The sequence below is a fragment of the Aedes aegypti genome, unplaced genomic scaffold, assembly GCF_002204515.2.
Source record: "Aedes aegypti strain LVP_AGWG unplaced genomic scaffold, AaegL5.0 Primary Assembly AGWG_AaegL5_hic_scaff_731_PBJ_arrow, whole genome shotgun sequence".
NCBI lineage: Eukaryota > Metazoa > Arthropoda > Insecta > Diptera > Culicidae > Aedes > Aedes aegypti.
The window spans coordinates 384-26688 of NW_018736419.1; the positions used below are offsets into that span (position 1 = coordinate 384).

Consider the following 26305-nt stretch of genomic DNA (forward strand, 5'->3'; position numbering starts at 1 on the left):
TTTCCAACAATGTATGATAGAAAATAAAAGTTTTTCTTTTATATAGCAATTAATCTTTCATGACAACCAGCAAATCAAAATGTCATTGAAGCAGACGCAAAACAAATAACAAAGCATGTGCCGTCACGAATCCATGTTCCAACCCTTTTGTGGATAGGGATACAAATTTAGGAAAAGTTAACATAAAAAGGACAGTAGGGCAACGATTGTCTCAAATTTTTCAGACTCGTCAAAAACTCCAGTTATTTTAAACAGCTTGTTTATGGTCGTTTGTTCTTTAATAGTATGCAACGGTTTACCGTAAACCATCGGCGAAAGTACCTAAAAAAAACCTAATAAACGAGCTTAAAAAATCGCGAGCATTGCCCATTTTTTGTTATAAATCTGTAATAAACGATCGTTGCGGAATGATATTGTTCGCAATAATTAACTAAAGGGAGGAAAAATGTCTTTGTTGCTGCATGGTTAGGCTTGATCAGATTGATTCACTGTGCCAAAACCACTGATCGGAGATGCTTTTTCTATTGTATTGAAGAGCAACCCAAGTAAATAGTAGCTGAACAACAGTTTATTTATGCTGAGATAATATCTTCAGAGTGGTTTGTTCAACTCTTGTTTCTACTTAAATGTTTGTTGGGAATACTAGTGGAATAGTCTCTAGATTTATGTAGAACGATCAGGTTTGCAACTCGTAGAAGTTGAAGAGTAGTCAAATGTTCATGTCAAAAATGAAAAATTGAATTTTCATTGATGTGAATCATAATTCTCCTCAAAATGACTTTTTTTCAAAAGTTTACTGATGGAAGTTCGAAGCTTGGCAGAAATTTCGTCCGGTTTTAAAAATAAGTTCAACCTTGGCATTTCTCCATTTGGCCAGGAAAATATGTTAACCAAGAATGATAAGCTACTCTGGAGTTTTCTTGATGAGAATGTAAAAAGTTCTATTCGTAACCAGAAGCTTTCATATTTTGATTTATTTTTACGAAACATTTTTACATCGTTAATTCTATTTGTCGTTACGCATACCGCATACCCTCAATGAATGGGGACAATCGTGTAAGAATATGACGATCCAACCGAGGTAGCGTAGATGCTATCTTCATGGTATGCGAAAATCGCTGCTTAATTCGGTATTCCGGTATCTTTGCACTTACAATCAGGTACTTCAGATGCGGATTGAAGGCTTCAACCTTTATTGCTCGTTCCACTTGAACGCAAATTCAGTTGCTGGCTGTCATCGGTCAGTGCCCGGTTGTCCGGATTGTAAAGATCAGTGAATACGGGCTTACATTACAAAGCCAAATCCAGTTGTATAGAAAATGTTTTCCAAATGGTGGCCGTGGATGGTGATGCTGGCGCTGATCAGCGTGGTTCGAGGCCAGAGTGATCTTTTCGAGTTGTCGATCGTTCATATCAATGATTTTCACGCGCGTTTCGAAGAAGTTAATGCGGGCTAGTGTGTCGTGTAACCCGGAGAAAGATGACGTCTGCGTGGGTGGATATGCCCGAACGGTAACAGTTCTGAAGAAATTGCTCGCCGAGAGAACTAACCCCATCTACTTGAATGCGGGAGACAACTTCCAAGGCACCTTGTGGTACAACATTCACCGTTGGAATGCTACGGGTGGAGTTTTTTGAACATGATACCGGCCGATGCGATGACAATCGGTAACCACGAGTTTGACCACGGCGTGGAAGGGGTGGTCCCGTTTTTGGAACACATCAACTCTACGGTCCTGTTGGTCAATGTGGACAACAGCGAAGAGCCAGAATTTAAAAAAGTTCCAAAAGTCGATGATCATCGAACGGAGCGGGCGTAAAATTGGGCTCTTGGAGTCATTCTGCAGACAACTTACGACATTGCCAATACTGGTAATTTGATCTTCGCCGATGAGTCGGAAACCGTCCGGGAAGAGGCCAGAACTGTTGAAGCAGCAGGGTGCAAACATTATTGTGGTGATTTCGCACTGCGGATTGGATGTGGATAAAATAATTGCTGAAAACGCTGGGCCTGAGATTGACATCATCGTCGGTGGCCATTCGCACACGTTTTTGTACACCGGAGATCATCCGACTATTCCGGGCACGCCACAAGGTGAATACCCGACGGTCGTGACGCAGCAAGGTGGACACAAGGTGCTGATTGTGCAGGCTGCTGCATACACCAAGTTCGTGGGCGATATTGTGCTGTTTTTCGATGCTGCTGGAATCATCCAGCGATGGGAGGGTAATCCGGTTTATCTGGGAGCCGATGTGGTACCAGGTGAGTTTATTGCAATAGTGCTGTGAATTGATTCAAACACTAGTCGTATGTTCTAAATGCTTTTCGTGGTGCGTTACGGGGTAAGATCTATCATATGAATCCTAGTCTCATCTTGATTGTCGGGTTAGGGTAATATGTTCTGGTAATTCAATGATTCGCGGTACAGAGTAGGGGAAGACGGGGTAAGAGCGCCCGCCGGGGTAAAACGGACCACCTCCAGTTTGGCATGAAAATGGCGGTTTTCTTGAAAGTTCACCAAGCACTTTGCATAAACACATGATTGTTGACATTCCAAAGCATTTAGGGTGATACCAACATTATTTTTTCAATGACAAATATCAAAAATAAAGTTTTTGCTCGTAGATACTGAATTTGATCTAATTTTAACAGATGCTGACTTAAGGATTTCGGAAGGGATTTTTTGTCAAAACATATCAAATTACCCGTCCACGCTTTAACATAAATGTGTAATAGGCTTCAGTGAAGTGAAATATGAATTTTAAATATTTAGCTTTGAAATAGGGCCCTACTTGTGAAAATTGCGCAAGCGGGGTAAAACCGACCACTGTTGATGGGGTAAGACCGCCACCCCTAATTTATACCAAATAAAATGTCGAAACCATTTTAAAAGTTGTAACTACGTTGTACATTACTATTTAAGTAAAATAAAATCAATTTTGTAAAAAATACAAACCAAATCAGCATATTCTTCCAAATATGGGTGTTTTAAGGTACTAATAAGTATATATCTCAGTTTTTTGACCGAATTAACCTTAAAAATTATTCAATATCCACGTTAATTAATATAGAAATCATAAAACAATATACTTTTTAGAATAACAGGGAACTAATATATTTTTTCGCAAAATTTTGAACGAAAATCGAGGTGGTCGCTTTTACCCCGTGGGTGGGCGGTTTTACCCCGTCGCTACAAAAAAAACGTGATAAGAAATCACTTTTTCAAGCTTCATGAAATAAATAAATTTTAACGAATATAACACCTGTGATATTATTTGATCATGCCCAAGGCTTCAAAAAACGACATGCTGCGTCGAAAAAGTATTTATTGATTCTTGATTTTGACATATGAATTAAATTGCTTAGGCGGGCGGTCTTACCCCGTCTTCCCCTACTTGTTACTGGTGACAGTTTCTGGAATTGAATCAACTTTACCTAGCAGATGGTTACACACTCGTACAAAGTACTAGAACAAAGCCCCTTTTTTCAAGTATTTTCTGGGACTAAACTACACGAAAAAAAATCCGTTGCCGGATTCATGAACAAAACATTTTATGCTTCATGATATCATGACTAAAAGTCATGAAATCATGAATATTATGCAAGAATTTGTACACGGCAACGCGGATCTACTCAAATTTGAGTTGTTTCAACGCAAAACCGTAGTTGGGCCCAATAATCCAAATTTGGCTAAATTTCCAAGGACTCTATTAGGTACTTTGCCTTTAAATCCATAATAAAAATGTACTTAAATTTGGTTTGATTTTAACGCAAAATTGAGTTCATTCAACCCAAGCCTGAGAATAATGCATTTTACCCTAATTTGGCTTATTGGGCCAAACTACCCCCATAAGGTAGGTGCAGCTCTCTCTATTTTTGACAACATTGGTGGGGAAGAGAAAAAATACCGAGAGATTTTGGGTTGAGAGAATAATCGATATACTTAATTTTGGGTAAAGTCAACTCAAAAATTAGGTTAAATGGTTTTTCATTTAAGAAAGTGTACACGTGTTTTTTACAGTAAACTGTTTATTTTCGAACAAATTCATGAGTTTACCTAAAATACATGGAAATCAACGTAATTTCGATCAAATTCACATAAATTTGAACATTTATTGAGCATTGCTGGAGAATGCTCTTACTTTTCTTCTGATACCTCCCATAAAATTCTGCACAACTTTTTTCGGAACTTTCGAAGTGCTTTTTGAACTGCTGACCACATTTTCTTGAAAAAATCGATGGAGCTTGCTTCTCTTCCATCCTTCTTAAGATGCCGTTTGATTATTGCCCAATATGTTTCAATGAGGCGTAGTTCTGAGCAATTTGATGGATTCGATCATTTTTCTACAAATTCGACTTATTCCTTCTTGAGCATCTCCAAAGTAGCTGAAGCATAGTGAGCCGATGCTAGGTCTGGCAAAAACAATGGAGGCATGGTATGCTTTCAGTAGATGGGCAGAAGCCATTTTTTAATGCATTCAGTTCTGTAATTTTCGCCGTTGATTGAACCCGTCGTGAAATATGTAGTACTTTCATACCGCAGGAGCAAATTGCTTGCCATACCAAATCATTTTTCCCAAATTTTTCTGTTGGGATGTATCGTACGTCGTCAGGAATATCTGTTTTGGCCACAGCGTTGAAAAAAATCAATTTGGACACTTCGCGATTTAAGCCAAATCTCGGAACGGCAGTTTTTCTGTACACCATTTGTGCAGAAAAAAATGGAGAGTCGCCATGTCAATTCGACCCATCGTTTAGAATTTATATTTTTTATGTCAACGTTTGTCTGCTGTCAAAATAAACACTTGAGATCACACTGAAACAAAATTTTATTTGTTTTTATGGAGTTTTTACACCAAAATGCTAATATTTAGCTGAGAGAGACTCGCGAAGAGGAAAAATATCAACGTCATATGCAGCCCAGATTCCCCTCTCACGAAACGTCAAATGCAGCCCACCGTTTTTATGGCTGAAAAAGTGAAAAGTATTGTGTTCAAAATGAGCTGTTATTAAAAACCTTAGTCGGTGGAGCAGTTTTTTTCAAAGTTGCTGATAAATCTAAGCAGAAGATTAATTATTTCTAATGTCTGCTGCGTTTGCTGGCATGAAAATTTCACTCAAACGGCTATTTATGATTCGATGTGATGCAAACTCAATCATTTTTTGCTGAGAGGTTCATGTGAGGATTTGAACAGCATGCGCATAATTGGTATAAACACAAAGTGGAATAAGAAAGAAACTCAGCAATCACAGAAAAAGAAGACCGTCTTCGCGAGTCTCGTCTCAGATATTTTAGGTGTCCACTTTCTCAAATGAACAGTCCTTATGCTCAGGGCGTTACACAAATCTAACTGTCACATTCGTCAAGTGACTGTCTAGTCAACGCGTCTCATGGCGATCGGTGATGTTTTATAGTGTAATTATGAAGTTTTGTTTTTGAAAAAGTTTAAATAGAAGGCAATGCTCTTCGGAACCTTACCATCATATCGATGACATTCTTGGTAAAATATCCGTAAGTTCTCACATTGTGTCACTACACAATCAATCTGTTGGAGCTGTTAGATATTCCGAAATAAACTTGCAAGCCTTCGTCCTGATTATGCACAACCGGGAAATGTTTGACTTTGAGCACAGATTTTGCTTGACAAGCTCAATCGGCGATTTTAACTGTTTGGATGTGATGCATTCCCCACGTCACACACAGCTCACAGAAGGTCTTCGGCAGCCGGATGTTCCAGTTCCACTTTCCACATCCGCAGAGTCGTTAAGGAGTGTTCCATCACTCATGCAATCCACCAGCATTTTGTGAGCCAGAGACCATTTGCCAATTCAATTGATGCTCGGAACAACATTTTGCGTACAAACCTAACCCATCGGATGTTCGCGTTCTGCTAGAATGCGGCAATCGTTAGGTTGAAAATTGTGGAATGTTTTCACGGTTAATTACGAAACTACCGGCACAAAAGCCGTAACTATTTCAACCTTCATTTCATTTGTTTACCAATAGCATATATAAAATGGGATCTAAATTGACGTATGATGTTTGTTTTCATGAACTGAGTTCATGATTCAGGGATCCTGCTTCATGATTCATGACTCAACTTGCTACGTTTCAGCACCAAAATCGGAATCCTAAATGAGAGGTATCAAAATCCATAAATAGTGCTTATGTTTCCATGAATTTTATTCATGGTTCCAGCATACATACTTCATGGGTTTGAGGCTTTTAAATGACAGTTTTTTCTTCGCTAAAACGTAACGCACAAGCTGGCGTTACGGTAATATGCTTAATGATTTTCATGGCTTTTTGGTCATGGTGTATTTTCATAACATGAAAACACACTTTCCTCCCGAAATCTATGACTCATTCTCCTTATTTAGAGTGCCGCATTTTTACTCGTGAAAGCGAAACAAGGATGGGACAACGCTTTCGTGATTTCCTGCGTGAATACGCTTTCATACAATTAAAATTAAAAATTGGGCTAATTTAATTGACATGGTGAATGGACAAAGGTTTTTTTTAAACTACCAGTAACATTATTAAATTATTTCCAATTATAAATATAAAAAAAATCAAATGCAGAGGGATTGTGGGCAAAATGTATTGTTGTTTTATGCGAAAACTGTTTGATAATGATTTTTTTTCTTGAATTTTTCTTTCAATTTTAACTTTATGTTTTTATCATCATCAAGTAATTATATGTATAACAAGGCTGTGCAACAATCTGGTTTAAATGCTAAATAAATGAACGCAGAAATGTTATTTTGTGCTTACACGAATGGAAAAGAGCCCATGTATAAACCAAAATGTTCGACTTCGATTATCATTGATATATACATTATATTCCACGAGCAAGTTTATTTTGCTCGATACCTTTCACCAGCCTCGTTTCCAATCCAATATCGGTCTTATTTTTTAACGAGTGTTCAATGAGTTCATCTCGGTATTAATCTAGGAGTTTAACCAAGAATTTCTCCTGAAATTCCAACCAAACATCGTTCATTGAATTTGTGATGATTTTTTACTGATCTTTCATGTTTTTTAAGCTTTGTTATAGTTGAATTAATTTTTTTTTCCATTGAATCTTTGAAAGATTCGCTTGAATAATTCCTCTCAGAATATATCCAGGCATTTCCCTTGAAATTTATTTGAAATCTGTTGGTTCGTTTCTAAAATTCTTTAACTTCTTTATTACTAACATCGAGCATCACGAAAGTTTCCAGAACTTCCAAAAAAACATCATTGTAGGGGATTTTTTTTGCAATTTTCCCAGTGTTTTTTTTTTCCTAATAGTTCACTTAAAACTAAACAATTTGTACAAAAATTTGCTAAGTCTTCCGATGGATCGACTTAAAAAAAAATCCTAATGTTCCTGAAAGAATCCATCAATAATTATGTTACTTCACCTAATGAGCAGAAAATCTCAAGCCCTCACATCATTTGAGGGAGATTGTGATTCCGTAAAAATTGATAAGTTCAATTTACAGAAAGTATTATATTCCTTTTTGTAATGGCTATATCGGACGTGTGATTCAAATGTAAAGCGAGCCTGTAGAATATTTTTGCAATTAATATTTAATTTAATTAGTAGATATGCGTAGCAAGGAAGCGTCAAAAATGAAATTAATTAGGGGATGAGAAGCAATCCATCAGGAATCAGTACCCGACTAGAGGCATGTAACAAAAATATAATAAAATTTTATCAGAATATGATATGCATATCATATTATGATATAATTTTATTACGCCCCGTTATCCACAGAACATAATAAAACAAAAATATAACATAATGTGTTTTATTTCCCTTTAAGATATTTTTTTGTTCATTTTTTACAACTTTATAACAAAATAAATTGATAGTTATGCATTTCAATACTATACAATATTATCGTATATCGAACAGTATTATAATTTTGATACTTTGTATCAAACATTATAACTTGATTTGATATGTTTTTGATAGAATCAAAAACACATTTTGTTATGTTTATGTTACTATTCATACACTTTTTGTTATAATTTTAGTTATTTTAACAACATCCTGCATCAAGTTTGTAACAACCTATGTTCGAAAAAAACCTTATAACATAATAACATGTGCTGATATAATTTTGTTATGTATCTTTAGTCGGGTACTCATTGGCGCGAAAGATAGCACGCACAAATCATGGCTACTATGTTTTATTGCATATATCCAGTGATGCCTGCAGAGCAGTCCAATAATTATGACCAAAGTTTTACAACTCATTCAAAAATCAATAACTAATAACAGGGCGTCCAATTTAAAAACGGTCTTCGGCAAAGTTGTAGCTGATGAATGTATCTCATAGTATCAACGTAGTTCTAATCTCCAAGAGCACATGGACAAACACTATGACCGATTAAATGAATTGCTTGGTTTTTCCGTAGTTATTCCCATATAAACTATAAACGGCTTGTGCAGTCTCAGTTTTCATCCAAATGAGCTCAAATTTTGGGAGGACACTCAGAATTTGATCTAGAATCGAATGAGCGGTGTGGACCAAAAACGATTTTTTGAACCACTCTAGTACTCATTGATATCTTCTTAAGAAAGTATTATTGGTTTGATCCTTGTATATTTTGGAGTCACAGCAAAGTCCTATTGGAAAAGTTGTGTCAAAACTATTGATTCAAAAGATACAGATAAGTTGAAGTTTGACAAAAAAAAATCATGTTTTTTCTGTTGTGTCATAGTTTTTCTATTCGATTACTTTTTGTCTAGGTGCAATTTTTTGTTATTGTTAAAATTCTACCTATCTGTAACTATTGAATTAATAGTTTTCGCTCAAATTTTTCAAAAGCTACCAAACATTGAGGTAATTTGTAGTTAGCCACAGAAAAAAAAGAATCGGTTGAGAAATGGCGAAAATATACATTTTTGAAGTTGACCATTTTGTATGGGAAAACGGTTTTGGCGCATTTTATATGTCCGATACTGTAGGTTCTAGAAATTACTTCCTAATCTTCTCCATGAGTTCCATCTAAGAAATTTTAGAATCCATCCAAAATATTATCCAGCATTCGCATCAAGAGCAACAGAAGGCGGAACTGAATAAATTAAAAATTCTTCCAAGGTATTATCCACTGATTTGCCTTTAGCAAAACTGTATAGAAATTCCTGCAGTTTTTTATGGAATTTAGGTGGCTGTGCTACTTTTCCTCTACATGCCATTTCTTCGATTGCCACTTCGCCGAAAATCTTGTTTCCATGAATAACACAATTCAACGAAAATTATATGGTACCGTAATCCGGGGTAACATTGATCATTTTTTTTAGTTTTTCTTAAATTTTTCATTTCACAATACAAATGTTACAAGTTTCATATTTTTAAAACAAGTACTGGCACCCACCCGCTCCTAACTATGTACTTTATTTTGTTTTTCGAAAGATTCAAACATGTTTAAAATAAATGTTTTAAGTGATTTTTTGATTCAGCTGATCACCCAAGCAAACAACGTTCGCTAATATTGGAAATGTCGTTACTTACTAAAATCAGGGCCCCTGAAGCCGAATTTGAAGACCAAACTCTTACAAGTCATTTACTTTTGAGGTATTTCAAAATTAAAAACACCTTGAACCGCAGAATACGCCTAAAAGTAGGCAATTTCCTCAGGAAATTCTACATTCGTATTAGAAATTAGTTAATGTTGCCTAATTGAATAAACTTATGAGAGATTTGACAACGGAATCGTTTTCGGCGATGCCATTTTTAGTAAGAACCGCATTTTCCTTGATCACATCGTCTGCAGAACTTATGTGAGACATGAATTTTCGGTAGTGTCAGTGAAAATGATAGAAATCATTGTTTCAAAAAGTTGACAAATTTGCGCATGAACTAAACGCAATTTTGGCAAAAACCTTAATTATCATTAGCTTATGAAATATACGAAAGAGAGGCACCATTCATGGTTCGAAAATGTTTCATCAATAAATCTTTATTTGAACGTTTAACAAGATGAGTCATCCCGATCAATGTTACCCCGCTGATCAATGTTACCCCCGGATTACGGTACTCATTGGCTTTTAAGCTCCATATAATTTAAGGCGATGAAAAATGATATTAATCCTCTTTTATTTGGCTGAAGTATCTTTCGAGTTAAATTTGCCCTCGATGTTTTCGGCATCAAGAGATAATTTTAGAACAACTAAATATCTTCTTGCTTGATTACTTCCTGTTCTTTCTGGTTTATTACCCTGCAACTGAAGACTATACAAGGGATAGGCAAAATGCTTGAGTTGCTTATAACTTTATGGAAAATTGATGAATTTGGTAACATCTGGAAGCAGTCGACGGCAAAGTTTGTCTAGTTTCAGGAACTTGTTTGGTGCATCAATTCCAGGAGCACAAAAGATTTCTTGAAACTTCTGTGATTGAAAAAAAAATCCTGAAAGTATCGTAAACGAAACTCTAGGAGGGGTTTTATAGGAAGACTGCAAATATCACTAAATGAATTCCTGAAGAAATCATTGGATCTGATGGCAACTTTGGGCAAAATGCCTTATTCAATCCTTGGGGAAAACAATAATAAAGAATACACACAAAGTAATTATGTGAGGAGAAATTAAAAAAAATCATAAAAATAGTCTTAAACTAAAAATTTGTTAGTTTCTTTGAAAAATATACAGCTAATGCTCAAGTAGGGAAAGTGTACCAGTTATGGCCATAGTGGTTCCCTATTTGGCCATATGCAAATTTTAGATAACTTTTACATTTTTAATCTTTTTGAATGTTTTAACATCAAGATTTATCCTTTATTGTACTGCTAAACACAAAAGATTTTTCAAAATGTGAAGACATTCAAGATATCACGTATGGCGAAATAGGGAACCACTATGGCCATAACTGGTACACCTACCCTAGATTGATTTTTGTTTTCTTGGTACCGGTAATCCGGAGTAACATTGATCGAAATGGCAAATGTTGCTAAATTTATATTTTTAAAATAAGTACTAGCTCCCATCGCTTGTGAGTGGATACAGTACTTTGTTTTCTATAAGTTTTAAGCACGTTTTAAAAAATGTTTAGAGCGATTATTTGATTTCGCTGATATGAAGTAACATTGATCACCCCTGAAACAATGTTCGGTAATGTTGAACATGTCGTTGCTTACTAAACGCATGGCCCTGAAACCGAATATGAAGACTAAACTTTTACAAGTCATTTATTTATTAGATATTTTAAAATTACAAACAACATGAAGCACGAAATACGTCTAAATGTAGAAAATTTCCAATGGAAATTTGGGATTCTTTATTGTACTGTAATCTCGGGTGAAATTTATCACTTTTCACTGTTTTCCATGTCTGTTTTCTATGATGTTGCCAATTCCAAACAACTTAATGCAGGAAAACAAGTACGACAGTGAGCCTCATTGATTTATATACTCAAATTTTCATACAGTTGTGATTTTAGTGCTGAAAATCGTCTCTAAAATAAAAAATCAAGGAATTTCTATTTCGGGGTGAAATTGATCACCTGTCAAAACCATTATTGTTAGTTTTGAAAACAACTTTACTTGTTTAATTTCAGCCTTCTGAATCCAAATATGCTTGCCAAATTCTTAACAATCCATAATTTATGAAAATAATAAACAATTCATTTTTCAACAATACCGCAGAAAACGCCTAAATGTAGGCAATTTCCGAAGGAATCTTCTGATATCAATAAAAAATTCAATTATTACAAGAAAATGAACAAATTAGTACGAATTTTGATGATAAAATTCGTTTTGGGGATATATTTCAAGCATCCTCACAAATTTTCATGTTGACACCATGTCCAAGTCCTTATTTAAAACTATAAGTTTATTGATGTCTACAGAACACGATTATGGAATTTTCAATTATTTTCATAGAAATAAATATTCCTTAACACAAAAAGCTTCACAACATGCAATTCGACAATAGTTAAGACAAACAACGTTCATTTACATAGGTTGCATTGATTTTTGTGCTCTATCAGAGGGAAATAAAATCGTGTGACACAGTGATCAATTTCACCCTACTGATCAGTTTCACCCTACTGATCAATTTCACCCGAATTTACGGTAATTTGTTTAATTTGTGACATTGAAAAACTTATAAAAAAAACGACGAAATCGTTAATGCTTCCGGAAAACGTGAATTTTGAAAATATTAAAGTTCGTTACTCATATTGATACATGCATATGACCAGTGCTGGGAATGGTAATAGTAGTAAGTTTGAATTTCACGAAAATCACGTGGCTCTTCCCAGTACAGTTGTTCAAAAACGTGAATCTTATCAAGTAGCCTATGCTGGGTGAAGGAACTTTCTAAATCGTTAGTGTCATTGAAGGCTCTAAATGCAGCGGGAAATTGAACATTTTTCTACAGTAATTTGGGTTGCCCTTAGCAACGGGTGTTTTGCAGTTTTCAAAGCTTTTTGCCTACAGCAGCGATGGGCGTGAGTTTCACTAGCTATGATTTTCAAATGATTTCTGGTTAAATTCGTGATGAGCTTTTAATTAAATTCTCGAAAAAGATTCTACTGGATTTTATGAAAATGATGTGATCCCCAGTAATCAACTACACCCCACATTATGGTATACCCCTTACAGATTATGCTCAGATGTTAGCCAAAAATAAATAACTAAGGGACCGTCCATAAATGACGTTGCATTTTTTCACTGATTTTTTACACCCCCCTCCCCCCTCGTAGCATTGCGTCACAAATGCTCATACCCCCCTTGGAAAATACGTAGCATATCAAGCAACCCCCCCCCCCCCCTATATTTTTTTATTTGTTTTCCTTGCCAATTGAGTTATAACAAAAAAAATAAATTCAGAAGTTCAATACAAAGTTTGATATTGATTACTGACTGAAACGTAAGGATAATCTAACGAATAATAGTTTGATATACAGTAGCGCTCAAAAGTAATTTGGACAACAGTATTACTATTAATTGTATAACTTTTGCTGTTGTAACCATGAAAAACAATTTTACAGCTGAAAATGTTAGAAACAAACAAAAACCTTTGATTGGATTGATAAAGCTAACCGTAACGAGTACAATAGATTTCATAATATGTTGAAAAGAAATTTCGTTATATTAGAGGATAGTTTTTTAGATTATTCGTTGTTAGGAAATAGATTTCAATAAAAATGATAAACAATATACCGTTTTGTCTCAAATTCCGAACAGACTCATATTCCGAACACTCGGTTTTTGTATAGAGATTTGGTTGAAAATGTTTCGCTGAAATATGTCACCAAATAACAAGGAAATGACAGTCAATTGCAATTCAATTTTAACGTCTCCAATATAATTTATACTGCGGGAGTAGTGATGATTCACTAGTTTGAGACCAGTAGAACTAGCTCAGATAAATTTATTTGTGAAATTATTCATTTGAATACGGTTTATTCGTGCTGTTCGGAATTTGAATCAAGGTGTTCGGAATATGAGACAGAATCAACACAGTGTTCGGCATTTGAATCAAAATGTTGTTTCATACTTTTACCTTAAAACAATACTAAAACTAATTGAATCAAAATTATTATCGGTACACGCACCAGCTAACAGTTAGGCTTTGCGAAGAAATTAAAATTTACCTAAATATCTGCTAATTTATGCCAATCAGATGCATTTGAAGTCACTGTTGACCTTAAGTGTTCGGAATATGAGTCAAACGGTATCTTAATTTGAAATGGATATTCGTCATTATTATCCAAATTCAAAAACCATTTACCAATCAGTGACCAGATATAGAAAAGATTACGCTTATCATATATATGGCATGTTTAGAAATTCTTAGCGATTATTGAACAAATTTCTCATCTTTATTAATACTTCAGCTAAACTTCATTATCATTCCCCAACTGAAATAATCTCAGACAACCTATATTGAAACAATAAAAAAATAAATAGAAAATCTTCAAAATTACCGAGTAATTAAGAAATTTAATGATAGAAAGAGCAATTTCGATAACACTCGAATCTGTTGTTTAGGCTATTCCATCAAGTTGTATTTAGGCATTTCCATCAAGAGCATTGATATATCAAAACAAATCCATGATTTGATTGAGTGAAGATCTCCTGCCAACATTGAAAGCATAATTCACGGAATAAATATCTTGTTTTAATGTTATATTTATGTTTTTTCTAAGAAATAAATGTCTAACAGAAAATATGAATAAGACTAAACCAAAGCTTTAAAAGTCATTAAAGCAATTATTTTTTAAAGTTTCAATCAGTTTATTTATAAATAAGGTATTTAGACATGAAATACAATATAATGTTTACATAATTATAGCTTTAAAACATCTGTTTGATTACATTATCAAGAAAATCTAAAATTTCTTAGATTTTTTTCAATCTTATCATATGAATGTTTTGGAGCTGAATCATCATTCTACAGTTAACTCTCCCTTACTCGATATTCCGTATCTCGATATCGAGTTAGAGAACCATAGTAAAAGTTAGTTTTCATGGCTAACTCGATGGTCCCCTTGGATAGCAGTTGCACTGATTTTGTGTTCTGTAACTTGATATCTCCCTAACTCGATGGTCCCTTCAATATCGAGTAAGGGAGAGATGACTGTATAACCCATCTTCCATAAGTCAAACAAAGAAAAAATAAGTTTGATAAAAAATAATTGTATCTCATTTTTTCAGTGCCTCTCATTTTACTGAAGTGATTCAAAATGCTACGTCCACAAGGTAGGACCCCTCCCTCCCCCTCGTCACACATCGTCACAAATTTGTGAAGCCCCCTCCCCCCTAAAAAGCTACGTCATTTATGGACGACCCCTAACATGTCACGTCACCTCCCAATCACTTCTTCCACTGTGGAGCTGAGAAGCTGGCTTTGTCACAATGGGGACATAATGCCAAGAAGAAGAAGAAGAAGAAAGAAGAAGAAGAAGAAGAAGAACGGAACCAAAAATTTTACCAGTTTTTTGGGGCCCAGAAGAACTAAAAAATAACTTCGATCTGAAAAAATACCGACTTAAGGTCAGTGTTTCGAGTTTTTGTGGATTTTCAATGGAAAAAAAAAAGAAATATTTGGGTTTTATACTATATTGTAACAGTTTGAGTTAAATGGCACATTGTAAAAACACACTTACGTATTGTAGAAACTTTAGATCAACAGATGTCGTGTAATTCCAAGCCATAGGTATATCCCAAAAGACATTCAAGCGATTCTATTTTCTGACATTCGTTCGAATATTTGAAACAAAACTTCTGAAAGAATTCCTAATGGAAGCTTCTAGCACAAATACTTCGAATCTTTACCAAACCAGTTGAGCAATGTTTACAATGCCACCCATTTCCCATTCATACCTTTCTACTAATTTAGGTGAAGATAGTCATGAATTTGCTTAGGTGGAAAAATTGAGTGGTAGCGTATTGTACGAAATCCAACTGTATTGATACTCTGAATGGGGGCGCTGCACTGTTTTGATTTTGCATGGGATTTTGACGTTTAATGGCCTTGTTATTTACAAATTTTATGAAAGGGTGAAAGAGAGAGAAAGATTAATTGTGCAGAGCCTCATTGTGGCATAGTTTTTTAAGACTTTGTTATAATCAAGGCTGGTGCATTGTACTCTGTAGCCAGAGTAAGGTTAACTGACTTGGCAATAAAGGCTAGGCGGCCATCTTTAACTTGCTGGCCGTTTTGTTTACAAACATAACTGCCAGGCCTGGATAACGCTCAAACTAAAACTACCCGTGCTGCCAATAGTGCGAACGAAATAGTTAGAGATAAAAGTAGAGTATGCTACGCGCAGATGCGGCTACATTAGAATAATTTCTGACACCCCTTTTTCTCCAATTAATCAGAAGTCATTACTGCCTGGCCCGCAAGATGCTGAAACTAAAACTAACCATGCTGCCATAAGTGTGGACGAAATTTTGGAAAAGAGAGAAAGAAGTATAGAGAAGACATGGAACAGATGCGACCGTATTAGAATAATTCTTGATAACACTGTTTCTCCAACCAATCAGAAGTCAATTGTCCACCTACCTGTCTCAGATGTTTGTAAACAAAACGGCCAGCCCTTCCTCACCTACCCTTCCTGGTTTTCTCCACAAAGTGAGCATAATGTATCACCTTATGAGGAGCTGGACCCGCCTTGGTAATGACTTCTGATTAATTGGAGAAAAAAGGGGTGTCAGAAAATTATTCTAATGTAGCCGCATCTGCGCGTAGCATACTCTACTTTTATCTCTAACTATTTCGTTCGCACTATTGGCAGCACGGGTAGTTTTAGTTGGAGCGTTATCCAGGCCTGGCAGTTATGTTTGTAAACAAAACGGCCAGCAAGTTAAAGATGGCCGCCTAGCCTTTTATTGCCCAAGTCAGTTAACCTTACTCTGGCTACAGAGTACAATGCACCAGCCTTGGTCATTACTGCCTGGCCCGCAAGATGCTGAAACTAAAACTAACCATGCTGCATAAGTGTGGAACGAAATTTTTGGAAAAGAGAGAAAGAAGTATAGAGAAGACATGGAACAGATGCGACCGTATTAGAATAATTCTTGATAACACTGTTTCTCCAACCAATCAGAAGTCAATTGTCCACCTACCTGTCTCAGATGTTTGTAAACAAAACGGCCAGCCCTTCCTCACCTACCCTTCCTGGTTTTCTCCACAAAGTGAGCATAATGTATCACCTTATGAGGAGCTGGACCCGCCTTGGGTTATAATCATATAATCAAAATATTTTCTCATCATTTTCCCACCAGATCCAGCAGTGGTCCAAGCGATGATCCCTTGGAAGGTTTCCGTCGACGAGCTGGGAAACCGTCAGGTGGGCTCAACGGTCGTTGATCTGCTGAAATCATCTTGTAACGTGGGTGAATGCAACATCGGAAGCCTGATTGCCGATTCCATGGTTTCGGCTTTCATTCCATTGGCTGAACCGGGACACTGGACGTACGGGGCCATTGCTGTGATAGCGGTCGGCGGTATTCGCGTCAGGCATGTTCAGAGGAGGTAATTTTGAAACATATTAATGTCTGTACCGAGGGATACTTATAATCCCTTCTCATTTGCAGCGATCAACTACGCCAATGTGATTGAGGTGTTGCCATTTGAGAACAATCTGGTTTGCGTTGAGCTACGCGGTGACTATATGCTGGGAGTGTTGGAATATGCCGTAGAGAAATCATGGGACGAGGATAAATTCAAACGGAGCCAACATGCTGCAGGTGTCCGGCCTCAAAGTGGAGTTCAACGTTTCGAAACCAATCGGCGAACGAGTTCTGTCGGTTGAAGCTCGCTGCCACGATTGTATGGTACCCTCCTATAGCCCACTAAATCCCTTCAAATACTACCGGGTGATAACGAACTCATTCATTGTGGGCGGTGGCGACGGATTCCACATATTTCCGCAGCATGGACGCAACAAGCGTTTTGGACCGATTGACAATGTAGCATTTGAAAACTACCTCAAGCAGCGGTCGCCAGTGATACAGGGAATCGACGGCAGGATTAAGGTTTACACGTAGACAAGACAATCACGATCTGCTGACGACCATTCGTCGGGCGTCGTCGAGGCGGAAAACATAATCAATCGAATCTAGTGATAATAGCGTATGAATGTATTTATGTGGGATGACTAAAATAAACACAGTGGGTTTTATCTTGAGTGACAATGAATTGCTGTCTGTTGATATTATTTCATCAGATTAGAAGTTAGACTTCAGACGGGGGGCGCGGTTGTATAGCAAAGTCGAATCCGGAGTATCAATTCAGGGGAATACGAGCTATTGAACACGTGAACGTTTCCACGAGGTGGGTACAATTCGATACGTGATACACAGTAAAACACATTGGTCGATCATGTGAACAGGTTTCTCGTCTTGCTGTATACTTGAATCTCTTGACCATTTTGTATTGTAAAAGGCCAATCCGTACTTCATTCTGTCCAGTACCTTATGTACTTAACCTTTGCATCCCTGACAAAGTTTTCACAATCAAATTTTAGTGATCTTTTAGTTCTAATTTCAACAATTTTCGGCCGATTTTCATTAAACTTCGATATTACACGACAGCACTATTCTAGTTGTTTCATAAATTGTAGTTGGAATCCAAAATCCTTAAGTTTTTTAGGGTTTGTATAATACGATGCATATTGAGTAATTGTATGCTACACAGAGTAATTTACAAGTACTTCCAGGATGTTCTGGAACCAATCCCAGAACCCTTAAGGTGTGCAAAATAATTATGAAATAACTCAAATGACCTTCGGACAGACCCTGCGGACATCCGTAAAAATCCGAACCGACCGTCCGTCTTGGCTTGCAATTGCAACTCATAAAACTTAATATGGTGTTGTGTCAAAATTACATTGGAATCGGCTAAAAATTGTACAAATTAGAGCCAAAAGATCACGAAAATTTGATCACGACACACAGCTCTTTTGCTAGAACACTTTCTGTCTAGGTTGCATTCTTTTTATCAAAAATCTGTAACTTATGAATCAATAGGTTTCGCACAACTTTTTCAATAATTATCAAAATTGAGTTGATTTGTAGTTCGTCACAGAAAAAAAGAATGGGTTGAGAAACAACGGAGATATATTTGAATTTGACCATTTTGTATGAGAAAACGGCTTTTGTGTATTTTTCATGTCCGGTACTGTACCTACCAGCATTCTCCTAACATTGCTCTATGAATTATCTAGGAATTTCAGAAGCTTTTTTACGGAAAACCCTTCAACGATAGTTTTAGTTTGATTCTTGAGTTCTAAGTGATTCGTGTATAGTAAATGAAAAATTTCTTCTGGAATTTATTATGAAATTATTTCTTGAAAAGAATTTCTTCAGAAATTTGAATATTTGTAGCAATTCAGAAATTTGGATATTTGTAGCAATTTTCTATAGGAGATCGTATCAATAATAATAATAATAATAATAATAATGAATAAAACTTATCACAATGCACAAGAAATAATCATATAAAAGACAATTTACACCGTCTTCAGCCATAGGCTGCACAGACTGAACGATCACTAACATTAGGCAACGGACAACACGAAACACCCAGTAGCCCAGTGATGAATTTCTCGTTTGACGAAAAGTTTTCACTGACTGGAGCGGGAATCGAACCCACACCTCGTGGCACAATACGCCTAGACGACTGACGCCGCTAACCGCAAGGCCACGGAGCCCACTGCTCCATATTAGATCTTTCAAATATGCCTGAAAGATCACCTCTAGGTATTAATTTAAAACATTTCAAAACATATCTGTAAAGACAAGCCCAGTAACCTCTAGCTTTACGCATTCCTCCAGGGCTTCTCCAAAAAATATCCTGCAATTTCATCAAGAATTATCATACACTATTGCCTTAGGATTCGTCCATGGACTGCTCCAGTCCATATTCTAGTACACAAGAGATTTCCATAGATTTCTACTGAAATTATTTAAGGAATTCCTCTAATGCCTGTCCCAGGATGTCACAAGTGGGTTTCTACATTTTTCTAGGTTTTTCTTGCATTTCTTCAAGGGTTCCACCCCTTAAAATAATTTTCAAGAATTACTTCAGCGCAAACTGGGCACGGTAAATGGCTGGGCATGGAATGCCATTGGTACCTCGCGTACCTCAGGAATAAAATAGACCCCATTGTATGGTCCTTAGCCTCTTTCCTCCGTGGCACTGGCCGGAGTACGAGTAACCTTAGATAAGATCGGGTGACCAACTCCGGTGGGAACTCTGGTCGTATGCTGATAAGGAGGGGTTTGCTTTTGCTTTTGCTTCTGCAAACCTTGAGCGTCTAGACTCCATGTTAGGAGCGGCTCACAACAGCGTCTGTTCCCCATGCCAGGGGCGGCAGATCATCGTCCGAGTGCCAGAGAAGGACTCTAAGCTAAACTGCGCACTATAACCATCCGAACATTTCCGAAAATACACCAGCAGAGGAATGTCAACGAGAGAATACGGACCGGAACAATCGGCAAAGACCACAGCGACGGAAATGGACTAGCGATTGGAAACTCGGTACGTGGAACTGTAAATCTCTTAACTTCATCGGAAGACCCGCGATTTCGGCATCATAGTGCTGCAGGAAGTGTGCTGTACAGGTGCGAACGCTTAGAGGTAATCATACCATCTACCAGAGCTGCGGCAACACACGTGAGCTAGGAACAGCTTTTATAGTGATGGGTGATATGTAATCAATGAATGAATGGGCAAGTTAAGAATCAAAGGCCGATTATTTAATTTCAGCCTAATCATCGTGCATAGCCCACACTCCGGAAGCACGGATGATGACAAGGACGCATTTTACGCGCAGAACGAACGCGAGTACGACCGCCAGGCAACGACGTAAAGATCATCATAGGGACCGTTCAAATATTACGTAACACAACAGGGGGAGGGAGGGGGTCTTACATAGTGCTACGGCTCATACAAAAATTTAAAATTTTTCATACAAAAGCCGTTACGTAGGGGAAGGAGGGGGTCTAAAATTGGCAAACTTTGCGTTACGTAATATTTGAATGAACCCATAGGAGATTTGAACGCTCAGGCTGGCCAGGAGGAGGAGTTCAGACCGACGATTAGAAAAGTTCAGCGCCCACCGGCTGACGAACGAGAACGGCCAACGACTGATCGATTTTGCCGCCTCCAAGAATATGGTCATTCGTAGCATCTATTTCCAGCACAGCCTCCCGTATCGGTACACCTGGAGATCACCTCAGCAGACAGAATCGCAAATCGACCACGTTTTGATCGGTGGACGGCACTTCTCCGACATAACCGACGGTGCCAATAACTATCCGTCATCAATGATCTACGAATCTAGCGCGACTGAAACAACCGGATGTCGCCAATGCGTACGCGCAGCATCTTGAGGCAGTGTTTCCGTATGAGGGCGAGCTCGGTAGAGCCCCTCATGAGGACTGGTGGAGGACAGTCAAAGCAGCCATTAACGATGCTGCCGAAAGCATTGGCGGATATGTGGAACGGAGCTCAAGAAACGATTGGTTCAACGAAGAGTCCCATGAGGTTTCAGAGGAGAAGAATGCAGCGCGGACTGCAATGCTGCAGCATGGTACGCGACAAAACGTGGAACAATACAGATTGAAGCGGAAACAGCAAACCCGCCTATTCCGGGACAAAAAGCACCGCCTGGAAGAGATGGAATGCCAAAAGATAGAGTTGCTGTACCGTTCTCAAGAAACGCGGAAGTTCTATCAGAAGCTCAACACATCCCGCAAAGGCTTCGTGCCGCGAGCTGAAATATACCGGGATAAGGATGGGAGCATCTTGAAGGACGGACGCGAGGTGATCGAAAGGTGGAAGCAGCACTACGATGAACACCTGAATGGCGCACAGAACACAGGCACAGAAGGTCAGGACAGCGAAGGCGATGGCTACGTCAGCACAGCGGACAGTGGAAACAACCAGCTCCCACGATGGGGGAAGTTAAGGATGCCATTCAACAGCTCAAGAACAACAAGGCCGCTGGCAAGGATGGTATCGGAAGCAAGGCGTTATTTGCCCTATCTACGAAAAGGGCGACAAACTGGAGTGTGAAAATTATCGTGCAATCACTATCCAAAGCGCCGCCTACAAAGTGCTATCCCAGATTCTCTTCCGTTGTCTATCACGTTTAGCAAACGAGTTCGTGGGTAGTTATCAAGCAGGTTTCATCAACCGCCGCTCGACAACGGACCAGATCTTTTCCGTGCGGCAAATCCTTCAGAAATGCCGTGTGTACCAGGTCCCTACGCACCATTTGTTCATCGATTTCAAGGCAACATACGACAGTATTGACCTGTAGAGCTATAGAAGCTCATGGACGACAACAGCTCTCCCAGGAAGCTCACAAGATTGATTAGAGCAACGATGGACGGTGTGCAAAACTGCGTAAAGATCTCGGGCGAACACTCCAGTTCGTTCGAGTCTCGACGGGGACTACGACAGGGGGACGGACTTTCGTGCCTGCTGTTCAATATTGCGCTTGAAGGTGTCATGCGGAGAGCCGAACTTAACAGTCGAGGCACGGTTTTCACGAGATCCGGAAAATTTGTTTGCTTCGCGGATGACATGAGCATTATTGGGGGAAAATTTGAAACGGTGGCAGATTTGTTCACCCGCCTTAAACGCGAAACAACAAGAGTCGGGCTAATGGTGAATGCGTCGAAAACAAAGTACATGATGGTTGGCCAAACTTAGCGCGACAGGGCCCGCTTAGAAAGCAGTGTCACGATAGACTGGGATACCTTCGAGGTGACGGATGAGTTCGTCTACCTCGGATCCTTGTTGACGGCTGACAACAATGTTAGTCGGGAAATACGAAGGCGCATCAACAGTGGAAGTCGTGTTTACTATGGGCTCCAGAAGAAACTGTGGTCAAGAAAGATTCACCCCCGCACCAAATGTACGATGTACAAAACGCTCATAAGAACAGTAGTCCTCTACGGGCATGAGACGTGGACTATTCTCGAGGAGGACTTGCACTGCCGTTCTACGCATATTTGTAACGCTGTCCATAAGGTTTACATAGAACATGAGACAAGTAGGCGTTGAAGGGCAGTGCAAGCTCTTGGGGTTTTCGAACGCCGAGTGCTAAGGACGATCTTCGGTGGCGTGCAGGAGAACGGCGTGTGGCGGCGAAAGATGAACCACCTGAAAAATGTTCAAGTCGGAGTGCAGAGTCGAGGCAGTTGTTCCCATAGCCTTCAAAGCGTCCTTTGTTGTCTGCACTTATCGTTCGGCCTGTCCATTTGTTGCTGGGTGGTATGGAGCAAACGGCTTGTTAAACTTCACTCCACTTTTCTGCAAGAAGTTCTTAAATTTCACATCGGTAAACTGCGACCCATTGTCCGAAATAACTGTGATGGGTACGCCGTATCGTGAAAACAACTCATCCTAAATGCAGATCGTCGCTGCAGTCGTTGACGTATTCGTACCCTTCACTTCCAATCATTACTGTACACATTAGACTGATGCAAATTTTGAAGTTTTTGCTCCCCTATGCTTAAACGATGTCAATTATGATGAAAATGATCCTCCCAAAATTTTAAGTGATTCGGAAGAAATTTGATTGTGCACACGCCATTTGAAGTTTATATGGAGATTACTATGGAAAACGTCAATCTTTTGGGTTCAGCCCTCTATCTCTTTGTCATAACATTTTATGGAAAAGTGATCACACTCATCTCATGTGAAAACTTCCCAGCTACAACTTTGCCGAAGATCACATTTTGATGGGACGTAAGGATAATTTGTTATTATTGATAACAAAGTCTAAATCATGCTGAGATGATCATTCAACTACTTTCAGAGCAACACTGCTTTTTTGCTGTAGAACATAGTAGCCTGGATTACTTTGATCTATTATTCCCGCCAGGAGTACCATTGTTGCCTGCCGAACAGTTGGTGAAGCATGCTACATGCAAACCAAGTTTATGATGATGAATAGCAATTTATCCTGACGTCCAATCAAAAAGTGGTCTTCGGCAAAGTTGTAGCTGGGAAGTTTTCAAATGAGGTGAGTGTGTTCACTTTTCCATAAAATGTTATGACGAAGAGATAGAGGGCTGAACACAAAAGATTGACGTTTTCCATAGTAATCTCCATATAAACTTCAAATGGCGTGTGCACAGTCAAATTTCTTCCGAATCGCTTCAAACTTTGGAAGGATGCTATTTACCTTAATAAAAATCGTTTAAGCATAGGGGAGCTAAAATTTCAAAATTTGCATCACTCTAGTACACATCGACTATGATGAGCAACATAGAGGCTGCAACTGGACCGGTATATTCGATGTGTACTCTTTCCCAGGGGCATTTGGGATATAGCCAGTGGTGGTCACTAAATTTCGGTGGAGCATGAGCTAGGCGAGTACAATCGGAACATGATTTCACAGTCTTCTCGATATCTGTATCGATTCCCGGCTCGTAGACAAACGAACGAGCAATAGGGTGATACTCAAAACTGAAAAGGCAATAGATGGCTCTTTTACAGTGGTAATATAAACGAAATAATGATGCAAAGAAAATATCGCGGAAGATAACTAAACACAAAAAGTTATATATTCACATTACACTTCATTTTCAATCACTACTTTTTCGATCCAGTTTCCAAATTGCAAGTAATTTACTTTTTTCATTATTTTCCATACGTTTTGACATTTCTCGACTGTTATTCTTCCATGCGCTTGTTTTGGAAGTTTGAGAAATTTGAGAACCGTGTGTAGCGTGATCAGTGAGTGCAATACGAGCATCAGTGTCGCCGCTCGGTGGCCAGAGAGTAAACTGTTGGCATTAAAGAACAAAATAAAAAGTCGTTAGCCTATTCGATAAAACTAGAAATAAAACCAGTAGTTCTTCAAACCTACACTAACCCAACCAAAAACCTCTCATAAGACTAAAGCGGCCCACTCTAGAGACGGTGTTGGAGAGCAACTCACGAGCATCTTTTGAAACTTGTAATTATGCACTTATGACAGTATTCAGCACTTCATTAAACCTTCCACAAGTAGACAAGTTGTTTCAACGCAAGAATGTTTCAAAAATTTCATTTTGTACAAATTTATAATAATGAGGGACATTTTTTTTCTTTTATAAGTGGCTACTAATATAGAATTGGATTTTCTCACCCTATTCACATTTAATTTGAATTTATAATTGCCCAACCTTGAACAAGATACAATATTGAAGATTAATCAAAAATTTCGATACAGGAGGATGCATTAAGCTTGGAGAAAAAGCATTTTGAATGTTGCTTATTACTTTTCGATACAGTCTTTAAATACTAAAACAATAGTGATCCGGAATTTAAAAAATATTCTAGTTAATTCTCTTTTTTTGTTATTACTCACTAGCTGAAGGACTGACTCAATCTCTGATTCAGTTCTCCTAATTATTGTGCCATAAAGGTTGTTTTGAAAACAATTTTTAATCAAAAAAATCTTCCATTCCTTCGAATATTGAAAATTGATGCAAAATACACGATATTACAAAATATAAAGAGCCCCTCTTGTCCACCTTACTGACCCAACACTCGCCATATTTTTAATTCCTCCGTATTTTTACACGTCTTTTTCTTTTTCTTTCTGTCATTATGTCCCTACTGCGACAGATCCTGTTTCTCAGCTTACTGTTCTTACGAGCATTTCCACAGTTATTAACTGAGAGCTATTTTTGAAGATTGACCATTTTTGCTTGTGTACATCGTGTAGATAGTCTATGCCCTGAGAAATCGCACAAATTTGCAAACTGAAAATATCCTCAACCGGTGGGATTCAAACCCACGATACTAAACTTGGTCTCGCAGAATAGCTACACGTTTACCGCTACGGCTATCTGGGCCCCTTTTCGCACATAGAATTACAGGAAAAATAAAGTCGTTCAAAGCCGATGTGGGGTATTTAAAGGCGCGGTCGAAGCATCAAGTTAGTATTTGTGTTAACATCAGTTTTGAAGTGCTAGTTGTACAATGCCAACTACGGAGAGCCGAAAGTTCACGAAGTTGACGTCATGTTGGCAAGCTGCGAACAAAATTTTTCGCAGGCTTGTTGTCACCATCAGCTGATCGATTTGTTAACATCTTTTTCGTGACTAATACAAGCAAACACATACTAAGAGCCAGACCTGTTCTATACGACATTGGTTCAAAGCCCCATCTTACAGCGTCGCACAGTGGTTCCAGCTACATAGAAGGGCGGTCATAAATACAAAAATCGGTAAATTAGTCATTAATTTATGCAATTTTATATGTATTCGTGTTCTATATGCAAAGCAATTCGTCTGATAAGAGGGGGAAGTGCTAAGGTTTTTACCCCTCCCCCTCCACGTATTGACTTAAGTGATTTTTACATGATTTCAGCTTTATACACTTACATGCACCAGAAGAGTGTACAAAGTCGCAGAAGCTGTACAATAAAGACTTTCTACGTGTATTGTTGAGCAGCCTACTATGATTATACATTCAAAAGTCAAAATTAGGATACTTGACAGCTACTATTTGTTGTTAATCAAGTTATGTTTTGGTAAACTGGATATACGACACATAAGCGGTTACCACCAATCAAGTCGCAAACGGTCACAGCTGCATTTATGTGCAAAATGTATTATAATTACATAGGTAAGTTTCATAGAAGAACGAATGAAGGGATTTGGAGGGTAAACATTATTTTCGGCTTATTGAATGTTTATAGAATTTCGAGTTTTTTTCGAATTTAAGCTGTATATCAACGATGTAGTTTCCAAACAAAAAATGCAAATTTAAATTTTATTTTCATGGAGATCAATTAAAACCTTATTGAAAACCAGTACCATTGATAGTGTACCTGTGAAGT

General features: G+C 38.0%; 1 pseudogene; it reads left to right on the forward strand.

Annotated features, from left to right (window-relative positions):
* The first annotated feature begins 1303 nt into the window (after positions 1–1303).
* LOC5574707 lies at positions 1304–17652 on the forward strand (annotated as a pseudogene).
* Positions 17653–26305: the final 8653 nt, after the last annotated feature.